Source organism: Podarcis filfolensis, assembly GCF_964270895.1.
Source record: "Podarcis filfolensis genome assembly, chromosome: 10".
In the NCBI taxonomy this organism is placed as follows: domain Eukaryota; kingdom Metazoa; phylum Chordata; class Lepidosauria; order Squamata; family Lacertidae; genus Podarcis; species Podarcis filfolensis.
In genome coordinates, this window is record NC_139612.1 from 59,792,821 (window position 1) to 59,810,002 (window position 17,182).

Genomic DNA, 17,182 nt, shown 5'->3' on the forward strand with positions numbered 1-17,182 from the left:
TTAACACTGTAAAAATGTAAGAATTAAAAATTAAGGTGCAGAGGGCACAGATTCAAATTTGGAAATGTTAAAGTTGTACACCTAAAATAAAAAAATAAATAAAATCTGCTATAGAAGTATACTCGCTTTTCTAGTATATACACAAAGTATCAAATGTGGGGACAGTAATAATAATGCAACAAAACAACACCACCACAAACTGGCTTATAAGTATAAAACCAAATTTACTAGAATAACAACTAGAATAGAGATAGACTTGTAACCATTCAAGCAACAAACATTCTAAGGTGTCATGTGCATGACGAAGCCTGGAGATACTGTAAACACGGAGTGGATAAAAGTACAACTGTATCTTAACAAGTTACATGTGCAGGAAACGTTATACAGACTGGATGAATGAACCTTCAACAAGTAGCGTAAGTTTCTACACAATGAACCTTGATCCAGAAGATGCCTGAAATGCATGAAGCCGTCAAAATATTAAGTCAGATCATTGGTCGGATTATCTAGCTGAGGGTTGTCTATTTTGACAGGCAACAGCTCTACAATGGTGGAGGGAAGTCCTTTATAGCCAGGGAGTGAATGTGTAGCTTTCTGCATGCAAACCATGTGCTCTAAGCACTGAAGAACACTTCCTCTCCTACAGCTCCTGGGTTTCTCAGATCCCTGAGCTTACCTGCATGGCTCTTCAAAGCACACCTGTACACATGAAGGATGGAGCAGCTGAGTGAGCCATTATTTCACACACGGCGTTGTTTGCTATTTGAGGTCAACATCCAAAGCCTCTCATTTTAAGAAGCAGAAACCGAGAGTGGAAACTTGTGTCTTTTCCCAATGCGTGATCAGCTTGGGAGGCCTCGATGCAGCTTAAGGATAAATTAAAAAGGATTAGATTTCACTCCTCAATTAAATAATCACGCTCTGCCTAAGATGCCCTAATGCATTCGCAGAGTGCCCTGACAGCCGCGTTTTGAAAAGGCAAATATTGACTTGGCGGCACGCTGCAGGTTGCTCCTTGTTCCAGAGAGTCGACTGGTTCACCCCTTAAAGAAAAAGAAAGGAAGAAAGACCCTTTGCACTGCCTACAGCCACCAATGCAAAACGAGCTCACAGAGAAGGAACGGCAAACTTAAAAGATAAAGGCGAGTCATGGATGCTGGAAAAGAAATTTCCACTAGGGAGGCATCCATTCTTATGGCAGGAGTGTGTGCATTTGTACAGGGAGGGAGGTTTTATATCCTGCAAGAACTCCACAGGGTGGAGTATCTTTAATATATAAATATATGGTTTTTTCCACTAGCCAGGCTCTGTGCCTGGAAAAAGGTCAACTTTAAGGAGACGGGAGCTGTGGGGTTTGCAGGGGTTGAGGGCTGGAGAGCCCTGGGCAGGGCTAAGCAACCTTCTTTCTCGCCAGTTCTTCCCTGAAAACGTCTTTCTGCCTTCTCCCCCCACTGTCAAAATACAGGTGTGTTGTTAACAGGTAGGTTACATGCTTGAGTAAAGTGTATTTGCCAGTTTAAACATAGGCTTCCACCCTAGGTTTGCATAAGGAAATGAGGAGGCTCCTGCAAGGGGCTGCATCAATGTCCATCAACAGCTTCCCAAGAGGATTAGAGAAATTAATGGAGGACAAGCTTATTATTGGTCAATTTCTTTTATATCCCCCCCCCCAAGGAGCTCAAGGTGCCATTCATGCTTCGTGCCCCTCCTCATTCAATCTCCACCACCACCCTGTGAGGTAGGCAAGCCAGAGAAGCAGTGACAGTCCCAAGGTCATCCCAGTGAGCTTCACAACCGAGTGGGGATTCAAACCCTGGCCTCCCAAGTCCTAGTCTGACATTCTAATCACTACGCCACACTGGCTGCTTAGCTGTGATGGCTAGTGCTCTGCCTCCACAGTCGAAGGCAGCAATGCTTCTGAACACTAGGCACTGGGCACCACAGGAGAGAGACCGTGCTCTTGTGCTTGTGGGTCCTGCTTTAATTCACAGGCGTCTGGTTGACCACTGTGAGAGCAGGATTCTGGACTAGATAAGCCTTGGGTCTGATCCACAGGTCTCTTTCAGGAGTACCCAACAGGGTGGTTTACAGTACATGCATGGGATGCGGGTGGTGCTGTGGTCTAAACCACTGAGCCTCTTGGGCTTGCCGATCGGAAGGTCGGCGGTTCAAATCCCCGCGACGGGGTGAGCTCCCATTGCTCTGTTCCAGCTCCTGCCAACCTAGCAGTTTGAAAGCACACCAGTGCAAGTAGATAAATAGGTACTGCGGCGGCGGGAAAGTAAACAATGTGCTCTGGTTTCCATCACAGTGTTCTATTGCGCCAGAAGCAGTTTAGTCATGCTGGCCACGTGACCCAGAAAGCTGTCTGTGGACGAATGCCGGTTCCCTCGGCCTGAAAGCGAGATGCGCACCACAACCCCATAGTCGCCTTCGACTGGACTTAACCGTCCAGGGGTCCTTTACCTTTACAGTATATTGCAATGGGTTGTTCTACATCACCCTTGGGTCCCTTCCAACTCTTAAGATTCTATGATTACGCACGTTCCAGCAAGCTGGAGGCATACTTGCACTCAATCAGCACGCCACACACAAAGACAGTACATTTCTAATTATAACAACGTTAATAATCGCACCTTTGGTCAAAGACAAGAAAATTTAGAGAGGGGGTGGGGTGGAGGGAGAGGGAGATGCTGCTTCCCTGCTGCAATTTGAGTGCGCTAATGCACTTTCTCCCTTTCGCTTTCCACTTCTCTGTCTCACGTGGGGAAACCTTAATGAGAGAGAGGGAGGGAGGGAGGGTGGGAGAAGGGAAGCTTTGGGGAGGCTCGATAAGCCGAGGAAATTATGCAGCATTTAAGCAGTGACTCAGAACCGCCAGATTAAAGGCCCCTTTATAAATGCCGCCACATCTCTAATCTTCAACAAATTTGGATTAACCAGCTGCTTGACCTTAACTCTTTGGGTGAAGACACTTCTGACAATGGAGAGCGGAAGACTACATCTGTACCAAAAGCCGCAAGGCAGATCTATCTGCCGGATGTGTCAAGACGTCTCCTGAATCTCAGGTGGTTCACTCAGGCCTCTTTGAAGTGTTGTCATGTCCACTTATGCACTTGCAGTTCTAAATGGGTGTTTTTTTTAAAGGGAAATAAATGGATTTATTGTTATGCCCTCGCCACAAGTGGCACCAGTGGAAATTGGGTTGGCAAACTGGCCACCAGTTTCCATCCTCCACAACTCCCCAGGGTCAATTAAGAGTGGGGGGTGTGGGTGAGAAAATGGCAGCTGCCATTAAAAAAATGGTGATGAGTACTTGGGAGAAAATTCTGTAAACTGATATTTTCAAGCGGTAAAGGAGGAAATGGGAAAAAGAAAAAAGGAAAGTCTCTGGAATTGTCTCAGAAAAGTACTTCCTGATAAATGTTGACTCGGCTGCAATTAGACTACGTGAATCTGCTTTTATTTGCCATCAGGTCTCTGGCCCACCTGGCTCACTGCCAAGAATGACTCTGCACCTCTTTTAAAGTGATATTTTAGGGTGGCAGCACACAAACTTTGGAAGTTCCTGCCTGTTGATATCAGGTGCACTGCACTCTTTTAGGTGCATTTGTGTTTAGACAAGCCTATCCAGATATGTAGTCCTTTGACAGGGATTTTAATCTGGCTTTTAGATTATTGTGTTTTGTTTTTTATGAAGTATATACCACTTGATTGTAAAATAAACTAAAAAAACAACAGCAACCCTCAAAGTGGTTTACAAAAAGAATAAAACAATTTACCCGTCAAAATAGTTAAAAGCAACTATTTAAAATGTTCAAAAATAATTGAAAACAACAATAAGCTAAAAACTAGTGTTAGGTGACTTTAAAGGAAGGTGTTAGCCCAATGCAGAGATGCCAATCAGCAGAAATTAAGGCATGTTGGTTAAAGGGAACACAGTAACTTAACTATCATCTATTCAAGATTCTTAAATTTCACTCTCTCTCTCCAGTTGGGAGTTCAAAGCAGCTGCAATCAACAGATAAAGCATTATACAAAGTTAACGCATTGCTAAAACCATGAAGCCATAACAGCAACAATTTAGCGGCAAATAATATTGGTTACACTGTGCCTAAAAATAGTTCTGCCTCTTTATACAAACGCCTAGCCAGTAAAAAAAAACATCTTCTGCAGCCTCCTGCTATATACAGCATCCCCTAACTCATCCCACTGGCCAGATACATGTTGTCTCAAGCCAACAGCTGAGACTTCAAAGTGCAATACTTAATAAATCTCACAACAATTTAGCTGATCAGTAATGGCAGAGCAATAAAAAACACAGTACACGTAGAAGAATAATCATCTAATAATAGAGCAGTAAAAGTACAGGAAAACAATAAACTGATAATAGGAAACAAAACAAAACAAAACAAGAGGGTTGGATTTTACCTTCTTTGGAAGCAATATGCACAAATAGGGAATCTGTGTATTAATGTTATTCATCATTGTCATCACCAGCACTGGTAAACCACCATATCAAAGTTATCTACACATAATGACCTTATTTTTGCATGGCAATTCCCATCACCCCCAAAAGCTGAGAGTGCCAAAGGTTCCCCATCCCTGACTTGGGAACTGTAGCCTGTTAAGGGCGCTGGGAATTGCAGTGGAAAACTACAGATCCCAATATTCTTTGGGGGAAGCACATGTGTGGAACTGCATTGTTCATCTCCCATCTCTGCATCTCTCAAACAAGCAGAGAGTGATGTGCAACTGGAACATCTTGCACCAAAAGAGGATGCTGCTTTGTTTTGGGTTTGTTTGCTTTTTAGGCTGTCTTCCCTTCATCAGTGAACTGACGGTTATATGGACCAAAGGTGTGGAACTCCCCTTCAACTATTTTCCACTGCACATCTGCAAGATACATCTTGCCAAAATGAGCAAGGAGGAGTTTGAAAAGGTGGTTTATACAGGGGGCTCCAAATGCGTCTTCTTTTAATAAAGCGTCGCTCCTGTCTTTTCAACAGGGGCACATCATATAGAAATTCAATACTCCTTGCCGCTGTATGCCTATTCCAAAGGAGAGGGGGGAAATTGAGTTTTTAGATATGCAGAAGTTCTGCCAGAAACAACAAAAAGTGGCCACACAAACAAGAATGCCCGTGTGAGTGTTGTATATTTGTCATTGTTTTCATTCATACACACAGAGAGAGATTCTAGCATCTAGGCCATAGACAATGTACAACAAGCGTCTTCTGCAAAAGTAACTCAATACAGCTGGGGAGAACTGATGAACAAAACATATGTTCAATCACTGGAATAGATATTGTTACCCTCTTTCCATAGTGTAGTCCCTGGGAAAAAACAGGATCTAATCCAATTGGATGCTGTTGCCTGCCGCAAAGTTAAACTATTAACCATGTTAAGTTAAAGCAGGAGTGGCAGATTTCAATCTTGTGTGGTCTCCCTTTCTCTTCTGCCCCCCTACAAAGCAAGAATAAATTATTATTATTATTTATTTATACCCCACCCATCTGGCTGGGTTTCCCCAGCCACTCTGGGCGGCTTCCAACAAAATATAGCAAGAACCTATAGCAAGGATTCCTTAATAGCTAAGGTGCAACCAACTGATTCACCAACCTGATGTTTTGGATTACAACTCCCATCCCACCAAGTTGGCGAAGGCTGAATGAATTAATAGCAATCCTCAGTTTGCATTCTTGCTTACGCCAAGTTTGTTGTTGGTTCAGACCAAATCTAGCACTGCAAGCCCATACGAATGATGCCATCTACAGAGTTAGACAATACAGCATTTTACATCAGCTGAATGAGTTTTCCAGGATTTCAGACAGGAGTCTCTCCCCGTTCTCCTTGGGGATGGTGAGGATCCTCTCTGGGAACTTTTGCATGCAAAAATGCCTGCTCTGCCACCCAGGAAGTTAAGGAAGTTGGTCCATCGAAAATTGGCCAGCAGCAAATCGGCAGAACCGAGTCTATATTCTACCCGCTTCCAAGTTAGAAATCTCAACAGCAACAAATGGAAGACTACAAACACAAAGAATTAGTTAAAGAGACGGATATATACAACTGTGAAACTATATGTTCCCAAACATATGCTATACTACAAGCAGCAAATATTAAAAATGCAAGGTCTTCTTGGAAACCCCTTTGCCAATTAAGAGCACCTCTGAACTTCCGGATCAAAAGCCATACCTTTTACTTTTAAAATGTAAGATTCTTAAACATAGACATTAAGAGCTCTGGAAGTCATTCTTAAGCCACAATCTCCCTGCCATAATCCAACAGTGACCAAACTGGACCTAGCAATAAGCAACTTTTGGGTCAATTACACACACAGTAGGGCCTGCAATAAAATGTAGTTTATTCCTTGTTGTCGTTACTGTTCCCAGCAAACCTCAACAAACTACACTACCCAGAATTCTTTGAGAGGGAATGTGCTTCAAATATGATTTAAAGGTACAGAATGTGTGCTGCCTTAGTTTTTTGTTTTGTTTTTAATTGCTCATTTCTCAGTGTGGGCACCAACTTCTACTTTCTCAAACGTGCCACAACACCTACAAATTCATTGCAAAAGCAGCCTCCCTCCTTACATACGCACAGCATGTTCTGATATTTTTCTTAAAGCCATTACTCAGTGATTGCTAAATACACACACATGACTCAAATGACAATTAATTTGAGTGCAAGAGCTCACGGGGCATACATTTTCTTATGCAAATGATTGCTCTGGGCAGAATAATATCTTTTCAATCCTAAAAAAAGAGATCTCAGCAACTTAATTCTCAAAATGTGAAATGTCACTTCCATCCCACTGAAAAAAAAGGGGGAAAATACAGTAAATCATCTCTCTTCTTCTAATCATGACATATAGTTCATTAAGGAGACTGAATCATAATTAGTAGTAGATGTGCAGGTGCAGCCTTTTCCAAGAAAGAACGTATGCAATGTATTTAGTCCCAAAGAGGAAACAAAGTCCTCTCACTGCATATGATACACGCCAGGTATATAATGAGTCATCCTAGATAGTAATAGCTAGATCATTCTCCAAGGAAGGATCCACAGGCAGCCAAAACAGCACCATCCACCTACCATTCAAGCAGCGTTAGAAATTCAGATATATAACCTAATCACCAAATGGCACCTTAAACCCAATTTACAGTCGCCATAATAATAATAATAGTAATAATTATAATTTATTATTTATACCCCGCCCATCTGGCTGAGTTTCCCCAGCCACTCTGGGCGGCTTCCAATAAAGTATTAAAATACAGTGGTCTGTTAAACATTAAAAGCTTCCCTAAACAGGGCTGCCTTCAGATGTCTTCTAAAAGTCTGGTAGTTGTAATTCTCTTTGACATCTGGTGGGAGGGCGTTCCACAGGGCAGGCGCCACTACCGAGAAGGCCCTCTGCCTGGTTCCCTGTAACTTGGCTTCTCGTAGCAAGGTAGCCGCCAGAAGGCCCTCGGCGCTGGACCTCAGTGTCCGGGTAGAATGATGGGGTTGGAGACGCTCCTTCAGGTATACTGGACCGAGGCTGTTTAGGGCTTTAAAGGTCAGCACCAACACTTTGAATTGTGCTCGGAAACGTACTAGGAGCCAATGTAGGTCTTTCAGGGCCGGTGTTATGTGGTCTCGGAGGCCGCTCCCCGTCACCAGTCTGGCTGCCGCATTCTGGATTAGTTGTAGTTTCTGGGTCACCTTCAAAGGTAGCCCCACGTAGAGCACATTGCAGTAATCCAAGCGAGAGATAACAAGAGCATGCACCACTCTGGCGAGACAGTCCGCGGGCAGGTAGGGTCTCAGCCTGCATACCAGATGGAGCTGGTAAACAGCTGCCCTGGACACAGAATTGACCTGTACCTCCATGGACAGCTGTGAGCCAAAATGACTCCCAGGCTGCACACCTGGTCCTTCAGGGGCACAGTTATCCCATGTAGGACCAGGGAGTCCTCCACACCTGCCACAACAGAATGTCTAGGCACCATTTCTCCCTGCCCCCTAACTGTTGTTGTTGCTGCTGCTATTGCTGTTGTTCATTTCATTTCTATACCACTTTAAATTTTAAATAAAAAATCTCAAAGTAGTTTACAACACATTGAAACATCAAATAAAACAATCCAGAAGAAAACAATTTCAAGCTTCAATGAAGATATTTCAGATCCTTCTCTAAGTGATATTTTGCTTTCTCCATATTCATTTACCTACCTAATTTATACAGCTGCCCCATAGCAGAAGGACTCTAGCAAACCAATGTTGTGTAGCGGTTAGAGTGTTGGACTAGAGGACCTAAGAGATCAGGGTTCAAATCCCCACCCAGCCATGAAGCTCACTGGGTGACCTTGGGTCAGTCACAGAAGCTGGAACAGGTCCAACTGCGACCACGTGGAGATCTCTGGATGCCAGGCTGCCATCCCATCAGCTCCAACCAGCATGACCAATGGTGAGCAGAGTTCGAAATTAGCCAGGTGCCAGGCGCCTTTTGCACCTATTGGCCACTTGTGATCAAGTGAAGATGCCCAGGATGCATGCCTGGGGATCATTGGATCTTGACAGTTTTCACACACTAATACCACGTCCTGTAGAAGTCTATCAGTTACGGTATATTTTATCCACACAATCAGAGTGAATTTTGGGGTGGGGGTGGGGGGGTGAAATGTTTTTGCTGTGCAGCCTAAGCAAGAGCAGTGAACGACGTTATAGTTAGTTGTTGCAGCTTGTCCTCATCACACTGCCTTGCTCACAGTTGTGAAGAATATTCCCAAGTTGTGAATGGTCCATGTTACCATTAAGAAAAAGGGGTAGGAATAGGCCAGGGATGAGCAAACTTTTTCAGCAGGGGGCCGGCCCACTGTCCCTCAGACCCTGTGGGGGGCTGGACTATATGCCCCACAAATAACCCAGAGATGCATTTTAAACAAAAGGACACATTCTACTCATATAAAAACACACTGATCCCCCGGGCCTTAGTTTGCCTACCCATGGAATGGGCCAATACAGTTGTACCTTGGATCCCAAACACCTTGGTACTTGGACGTTTGGCTACCAAACACCGCAAATCCGGAAGTGAGTGTTCCGATTTGCGAAAGTTTTTTGGAACCCAAACATCTGATGGGGCTTCTGTGGCTTTCGATTGGCTGCAGGACCTTCCTGCAGCCAATCAGAAGCGGTGCTTTGGTTTCTGAATGTTTTGGAAGTCGAACGGACTTCCAGAACGGATTCCGTTCGACTTCCAAGGTACGACTGTATATAAATATTTGGACTGTCCCTGGATCAAATGACGTTTCTTCTTTAAGTTCTCAAAGTTCTTAAACGAGCTCAAGGTTGTCATCTGAACTAGCCAGATGTTTAACTGAGAATCACGGTCAGTCAAAATAAGACTTTGGAGCAGTCTTGCCCCAAAAATGGCAACTGGACACTTTATTTTGCCAACTGTAACCTTGGTTTGAAGAGCCATTTGGCGCCTAGCTTATACATCTGCGTTTCTAACACTGGATGATGGGAGTTGTAGTCCAACATCTCAAGGGCGTTACTAACAGAAGGCACCGCTGATCAAAAGTGAAGCACAGAAGACCAATGTTAGAGCAAAACAGCCATCTCATCAAAGCAGCAGGAGGTTCTCCTAATGATTATGGATCCCTCACTTTGGCAGGCGTATCCTTACAGAGCTGGCTTCTGTTTGGCAACAGAAATCGAGAATTTAAATCAAGAACCTAGAAGGTCATCTGTCAACAAAATGCTCTGATGTGCTGCTGCAGCCACGAGGAGCACGCTACTCTCTCATGCCTCACTCACTTCAGGGCAGATTTGGCAGGTAGTCAATAAGTTGACGATAAAACCATCATCACTTTAGCTCTAGCCTTTTCATTATAGTGAATGCTATACTCCAGAGTAGGGGTCAGCAAACTTTTTCAGTAAGGGGCCGGTCCACTGTCACTCAGACCTTGTGGGAGGCTGGACTATATTTTGAAAAAAAAATATGAACAAATTCCTATGTCCCACAAATAACCCAGAGATGCATTTTAAATACAGTGGTACCTCGGGTTACAGACCCTTCAGGTTACAGATTCCGTTAACCCAGAAATAGTACCTCGGGTTAAGAACTTTACTTCAGGATGAGAACAGAAATTGCACGGGGGTGGCACGACGGCAGCGGGAGGCCCCATTAGCTAAAGTGGTACCTCAGGTTAAGAAGAGTTTCAGGTTAAGAACAGACCTCCAGAATGAATTAAGTTCTTAACCCGAGGTAACAGTGTAAAAGCACACATTCTACTCATGTAAAAACATGCTGATTCCCGAACCGTCCGCGGGCCGGATTTAGAAGGCGATTGGGCCAGATCCAGCCCCCAGGCCTTAGTTTGCCTACCCATGCTCCAGAGAGCACCAGGAAACTCTTGTTAGGGGGCTTTACTCAGCCCACCCCCCAAGAGAACAACAATCTGGACCTGCCCCTGCCTCTCAACCTAACCTACCTCACAGGGTTGTGGTGGGGGTTAAATGGAGGGAGGCGAACAATGCACCTTGGAGACAAAAGTAGGGTATAAATGCAATAAATGATGATGATGATGGAAGAAGTGCAATAGCATTCAGTTCCCTTCAAGGCAAAGGAAGCAGTAGCCTGTGGGGAGGGGGGAAAATACTTCGAAATCCAATGGACCAACCTGAAATGTGACAAAATAGTGGCAAGAACAGGGAATGGCCATCACACCTGTCCCAGAATTCCCTACTTCCATTCCCCAGTGACTCCCTGCTAACCATGGTTTGCACATTCTGGCTAAGGTGATGACCATGGATAGTCTTAACCATAGCCAAGATGGCGTTGAGGAGGGAGGGGGCATTTTGTGTAAGAGGGGAGTCACTTGGGGGAGGGAACACACTATCACACAGCCCTCTCAAAACCTTTTAACCCCGGCTAAGAGGTTGAGGCAAGACATTTGTACCCATCCGAAGAAATCCTAACCAATTCCCTTTGGGCAGAACCGAAATAGTTTACTGTGTTTATTTCTGGTAGAGTGCATAGCAGCTGCCCTCTGGTGCTAGGCATATTTCTAAAAATCCTAAAAACGGGTACTTGAATTCTCCCTTTTGTACTACAATCTTCCCCACCCACCCTACAGAGTGTTTCTGATGGCTTGGGCTAATATAATTAGCCAATTTGAATGTCCTGTAAAATTAACATCCCTTTGCATTTCCAGCTGCACTGGTAACAGTTCAGAAATGGCTTATGTCAAAAAGACTTCGCTCACAAATGAATAGCTCCTCTTTGAAACCATTTTTAATGCTTTTCACTGTCTGATGGGGAAAGGGTGAGTTGTTCTACCTGCATAGCTTGGTCGAATCAAAACCCTCCCCTTCTCCCTAACATCTTTCCTTCTCCTTCTACTGCTGATAGCAGAGTGTCTGTATTCCCTTTTAAGCAAGCTGTTTAGATGCGATAAGGCGCCTGAATTTTAATAGAAAACACACTTCCTAAGTCAAAGGGGTGGGGTTTTTTTAACGGAACAGGTCTCTAAAAACAAATAAAACTAACTGCAATCCATACTATGTATTTCCCCCACACTCTACACACAGAAAGCGCACACCCATTTCCGAAAGGGAGAAAGAAAAGAGATGTCTCTTAGAAAATATCATGAACAAAAGTGCCGTTTATAGCCAGTGACCATAAAACAAATTTGCATGCCGTTTGGTACAAATCACATGTCACTGGGCTGATAGGGGAACATGAATGCATAAAAGATCCCTTTTGCATTACATTTTGGTAACTGGAGAGGCTGTTTGTGTACTTTATAGGTAAGAAAACTCTGCTTCTTCTGCTGCTATCCATCCACATGTTGCTCAGACACGTACAGTTGATCCCTGCTTTTCACCACATCACAGAAAACCATCACCTCCCAATGGCCAACGCATAAATGTTTCCAATGAAGCGGGAGCACAAGTTGCTCCCAAGGCGCATTGATCTATTTTGCATATCCTCCAAAAGTCCCGCAGCAAAGAGCATAATGAGCAGGCATCCCCAGGTCTATAGGAATGCGGAATTCAGCTCCGTGCAAATTGGCAGGTTCCCATTACAAAGAAGAAGCAAGATTTGACAGTTCTTACAGCTGCCAAAATACGTTTAGAAATGAGAGTGCAATGCAGAATGAAATCCCAGGACCCAGTGGGGTGGCTGCATACAGGCACATAGGAATGTATATTGCTTGCATGCAGAGGCCCCTGTGGAAGAGAATTTGCCACATTGTTTGAAAGGTATGTTGTTTTCTCTGCAAGATCCATTGACGAGGAAACCATTCTGAATGTGTGGGTGAGCAGGACACACAGGCTTGTGGCAGTGATCTACACCTAGCAAAACGGGAAGTGAGCAGGAGAAGAATGGACCTACTCCACACAGGCTTCAAGATCCAGATGCAAAAAAACAGCAGCACCATATATACCCAGCCACCAGATCTGCTTCTGCATGCAAAGGTCTCTCCACCCAGCCATCAACAGATGTATCCCAGCGACCACATCACACCAAGTAAGACAAAAGAATCACCTTGCACCTTCAACCAAATCCGAAATTTTCAATGGGGGAAGTGGGATTGCACTTCTGCAATAACTGGCTCTTCCATACGCACTCTGGATTCACACATAATACTAAACCACAGGCTAGTGTGACGGGTACCCAGCCCAGCAACTTAACCTATGCCTCCTCTCCTCTGGGCAGCTGCTGCCGCTGCCTCTAGTCTCTGATCTCTCTCCCCCAACTGCCCTCCTCACGCCGTCCCACATGGGCCTGGGACTTGTCTGTTCATTCCCAACTGCAAGGGCTGGTGGACTGGCTGGGCTTCCTTACCCACCTGCTTGCTTGCTCCAAGGTTGCCTTGGCTCCTGGCAACCAGCACCCGCTGACCAGTCCCAGAGGCATCATTCGCCTGTGGAGCTTGTGGCCAGGGCGGCTGCAACAAACAGCTCTGCAAGGCTTGGGGAGGCAGAGATGTGAGAGGGCATCAGAGGGAGGGAGGGAAGGAAGGAAAGAGGGACAGAGGCCAGTGTTGCCTACGGTACCCCTGGCCATAATTCAAGGCACCCCAGGGTGCCACGGCACACTGCTTGAAAACCACTGTCATAGATAAACCAGGCCTGTGTGCAGACAAGCTATGTCTATGTAGACACTCTCCTGTGCCTTGCAAAGAGAGTATCAGCAGAGAGAGCTGAGCAACAGGCAGAGGTTGAGGACAGGTACAATTCTGCACACAAACACTGCCCCCTGCATCCTCTGATCTGATTAGCTAAACAGGGATAGAGTTGTTACGGACATTGCAAGAGCAGGAACACTCATTGTTCTGGCCTGCTATTGAGAAACGATGGGATAAAACTCTACTTCCTCTCCTCAAAGTGAAAGCGATAGGTGCTCCAATCGCACCCGTGCCAGAAATGCTGCACTTTTCAAGCAGACCAGGTGTAAGTCTCGATAAGGCAGGCACTGTTATCTCACAGCATCCAACACTGCGCTAGAGAATGGGTGCATTTTGTTTGGACTTGTGACATTTCCCAATCTTAGCTTTTCCTGAAGCCACAGTAGATGCAACTTAAGAAGAAGCAGCTCATTTTTCTAGTGCTGACGTAGATGTCCGGTGGCTGAAGAGATACCAGCTAGTATCGTACTTTTCTATCTGTTTGGCTGCTGTGCAGTTGGTACCAAGAAGGTTGACATGGGTGTCAGTTTTAGAAGCAAATTTGGGCAGGAGAAGGGATGCAATTTGTCATCAGCAGCAATTCAACGGATATTTATTTACTTTTGTTTATTTCATTGATATCCCACCCTTTTCTTCCAGGAGCTCAAGGTGGAATACATGGTTCATCCATATTTCATGAGACACTCGTGGAAGGAACATTGAAACCTCTTTGCCTACCTTGTAGTGTACACATACCTTCCAACATTTCTCCAATGAAAATAGGGATATCCTATCCTATCCTATCCTATCATCCATTTATTTATTTATTTTATTTATTTATTTCTCACCCATCTGACTGGGTTGCCCCAGCTATACTAGGTGGCTTCCAACATATATCAAAACATAATAAAACACTGAACATTTTAAAAAAACCTCCCTACACAGTGGTACCTTGGTTCTCGTACTTAATCCGTTCCGGGAGTCCATTCGACTCCCAAAACTGTTCAAAAACCAAGGCACAGCTTCTGATTGGCTGCAGGAGCTTCCTGCACTCAAGCAGAAGCCGTGTTGGATGTTTGGCTTCCGAAAAACGTTCACAAACCGGAACACTTACTTCCAGGTTTGCAGTGTTCGGGAGCCGATTTGTTCGACAACTAAGCCGTTTGAGACCCAAGGTACCACTGCACAGTGGTACCTCTGGTTGCAAACGGGATCCATTCCGGACACCCATTTGCAACCTGAAATGAATGCAACCCGTGTCTGCAGGTTGCGATTTGCTGCTTCTGCGCATGCACAACGTCATTTTGCGTGTCTGCGAATGCGCAAGCGGCGAAACCCGGAAGTAACCCTTTCTGGTACTTCCGGGTCGCCGTGGGACGCAACCTGAAAAGGCTCAACCTGAAGCAAACGTAACATGAGGTATGACTGTATAGGGCTGCTTTCAAATGTCTTCCAAAGATTGTACAGTTACTTATTTCCTTGGCTCAGGGGTCGCATAACTCCATACCGTCCAACATTTATCTGATGAAAATAGGGATGTCCTACCATACGCTTCACTATTTCTCTGATGAAAACAAGGGCATTCTAAGGAAAAGTGGGACATTCCAGGGTCAAATCAGAAACTGGGGCTGCTTCTGTAAATCTGGGGCTGTGCCTGGAAAATAGGGACATTTTGAGGGTCTGGTGTACAGCCCAGAAAAAGCTTTATTGCTCCATTTTGCTGAATGCTAAACAGGCTCTCAGGAAATGAAGGGGGTTTGGGGGACAGGGGAATCCAGTAGCAAATTGTTTTCATGCCCAGGTTTGAGCTCTGTAAAGAAATTGGCCCAGACAGACGTTCTATTCAGGATGTCCATATTAAGGGAATCAAAACCCAGGAGATGAGAGCTAACACCATACATTCCCTTGCCGATCAGAAGGATTCAGATGGAGTCGAGCGTGTGACCCTTCCCTGTAATGGGCTGCAGTTCAAAAAGTGTCAGGATGATTTTCCTCCTGGCTGGCAGCCACAGGCAGGTTGAGAAGAGAGATTCTGCTACAGTTGGAGAAAGAGCTTTAGAAACCAGCAATACAAAAAGTCTCCATTCAGCTTGGAGAAACCAGAAAGTCGTTCCACCTCTTAAAAGGAGATCAAGTAACTTCTCTGAGGTCTTTTGCCAGCAGCAGCAAGCAAGGAAAACGTGGGAATTTTGATTCTCAAGCCCAATACCGAAGCAAAGGCTGACCCTGGGTTCACTGTACAATTGCTAACTCAACCAAGGCATCATTTAATACGGAATCGAGCATCTGTTTTAAGTAATCAGAAATAAAAAGCTACGAAGTATCTAGCCGTGGCATGCGCTCGTATTCCTGTTTGAAAATCTCTATGCAATGTACAAAAAGAAAGAAACGCAAACACAACAAAATGATGCCACAAAAACAGAGATACAACACTAAACCTGGTAAAACAAAACTTTAAAGATGTATAAACACATGCCAAAAACAGGAAGTCAGTACTACTGGCAATGCCCCGTTCTCGTGGGTCGAGGGAAAAGAGATCTCTTTGCAAGACAGCTGAAGCAACTGACAGATTCTGCTTTGGGGTTTAGGTGTGGACAAGACATCAGGACAAGTTATGCAGCCCAAGCAAAAGCGGTCTGTACTCAAATCCAGGACGGTGCAGACTGCCTCTGCTCCACCCGCGATGGACTGATTTGCACCTTTCTGAGTTTGCACGAACGTAGTTTGGCAAGAACAAGCATGCTCAGCCCCCCAGTGACAGTCTGGAGGAAGCACCCTAACATTTCTACCAGAAAGAAATGGAAACTGCCTTTTACAGAACCACCTAGAGCAGGAGTCAGCAAACTTTTTCAGCAGGGGGCCAGTCCACTGTCCCTCAGACCTTGTGGGGGGCCGGACTATATTTTGAAAAAAAATAATGAACGAATTCCTATGCCCCACATATAACCCAGAGATGCATTTTAAATAAAAGCACACATTCTACTCAGGTAAAAACACGCTGATTCCTGGACCATCCACAGGCCGGATTTAGAAGGCAATTGGGCTGGATCCGGCCCCCGGGCCTTAGTTTGCCTACCCGTGACCTAGAGTTAAGCCTTGGAGGCAAGCTACAGCGATGCTCAGGCTGAACTGCCAAAGTAGCAGCAACCATAGTTGTTAAGTAGAGCAGGAACATTTCACCTTAAGTGCTAGAGACAGAAGCTGAGATGGGAGGTCACAGGTGGAAGCATCGGTAAGATGCATTCATCTGACCCCTCCCAAAAAAGATGGATAAAATCATCCAGCAAATTCAACAACGGCAACAAAAGCCAACAATTGTGTGAACTGTCCATAGCAAAACCGGTCCCTTTATTCTGCATTTGTTCTGCCCCGATTAAAAAGTGCTTGCTGGTGCACGAAGAGTGATATCCAACATTAGAGTAAGCGCAGTGGTTTCCAATAGGTCTACTCCAAGCATGTATTTGTTGGCTATCACTGCAAACCATTTTGCAAACTCTTAGTCACAAACTGAGGAACTGAAGGGAGGTCCTTGCCTACCTAGGTAATTATTGTCACCTTGTGGTCCCAGGATTTAACTTTTTGCTTGTGTTAGTTCAACGGCAAAGAGCAGAAATACTTAGAAAGTTAACTTTCCATTTATTTTTAAATCAGAAAATTCACGCATACTATAGGAGGCTCAAGAATGTGACAGAACTCTTGTCACATGTTTGCATGACTCACCTTTTGGCCTGAGTGCTAAACACTGAACTACAGCCTGCAAGGAACAACAATTTGGCATACTGCATTAACTCCCTCCATCATCTTTTTTTGGGGAGTCTACCTTCCTGGCTTAGACTCCCTGCTACAAATCCATCAGTTCCACCCATGGCAAAACATCAGGCTCCTGCTTCTGACATTGCCACACATTAACATCTGATGTTCTGTGATAAAATTCAAGGCTGAAGTTGGTGGGGCTGCCTGTTATTATATATCTACCGAGCAGATGCAAACCACAATCGTAAAAAGATGCCCTACACAGTATATTTAAC

At 44.8% G+C, this 17,182-nt stretch overlaps 1 protein-coding gene across 7 annotated transcripts in view; it reads right to left on the minus strand.

The window, feature by feature from the left end:
• EPS8 (EGFR pathway substrate 8, signaling adaptor) overlaps nt 1-17,182 on the minus strand; it is a 137,968-nt gene that overhangs the window by 118,589 nt on the left and 2,197 nt on the right. Inside the window, exon 1 of one of the 7 annotated variants that reach the window (XR_014538753.1) lies at nt 677-912. The exons of 4 other annotated variants lie outside the window; for them this stretch is intronic. The gene's annotated coding sequence lies outside the window, so the exon portion shown is untranslated. Of the gene's footprint in view, nt 1-676; nt 913-17,182 lie in introns of those variants that run through there. 2 more of the 7 variants (XM_083572699.1, XM_083572696.1) reach the window with 2 other exon arrangements.